Genomic DNA, 559 nt, shown 5'->3' with positions numbered 1-559 from the left:
GTACTCTTCTTCAACGTTTGCTTTACTTCCTGGATTTTTCCCACATGGAAATTCTGACCAATCAAGAGCAGCTTTCTCACACAAAAGCAGCCTCAGCTCAGCTATAGAAAACAGATACATTGATGACAATTGTGTGTCTACATTTGAACTAAACTTTAATTTATTTCCAGCTTTATTTTATTTTATTGTATTTTTGGTCTGGTTATGTCTGGTGTGATCATTCTTCTTCTTCTTCTTCTTCTTCTTCTTCTTCTTCTTCTTCTTCTTCTTCTTCTTCTTCTTCTTATTATTATTATTATTATTATTATGCCTGTGTATTAATATGGTTTTAATGGTGAGTTTGTTGCTGGTGGAATGCTGCAACACCAAGGCACATTTACACTGACAACATTACTGCACACCATTTATTGATCTGTTAGGATATCAGCAACACAAACCACACAGAGCTGTTAATAAAACAAACTAAGTAAAGGTTGGGAGCCTATCAATGATTTACAGACTTTAGCCACGTTGTCAGATGAGCTGACTGAGACACACAACATTCAGCAGGTATGTGGTC

The sequence above is a fragment of the Epinephelus moara genome, chromosome 17 (assembly GCF_006386435.1).
Source record: "Epinephelus moara isolate mb chromosome 17, YSFRI_EMoa_1.0, whole genome shotgun sequence".
Classification (NCBI taxonomy): domain Eukaryota; kingdom Metazoa; phylum Chordata; class Actinopteri; order Perciformes; family Serranidae; genus Epinephelus; species Epinephelus moara.
This window is presented reverse-complemented; position numbering follows the sequence as displayed.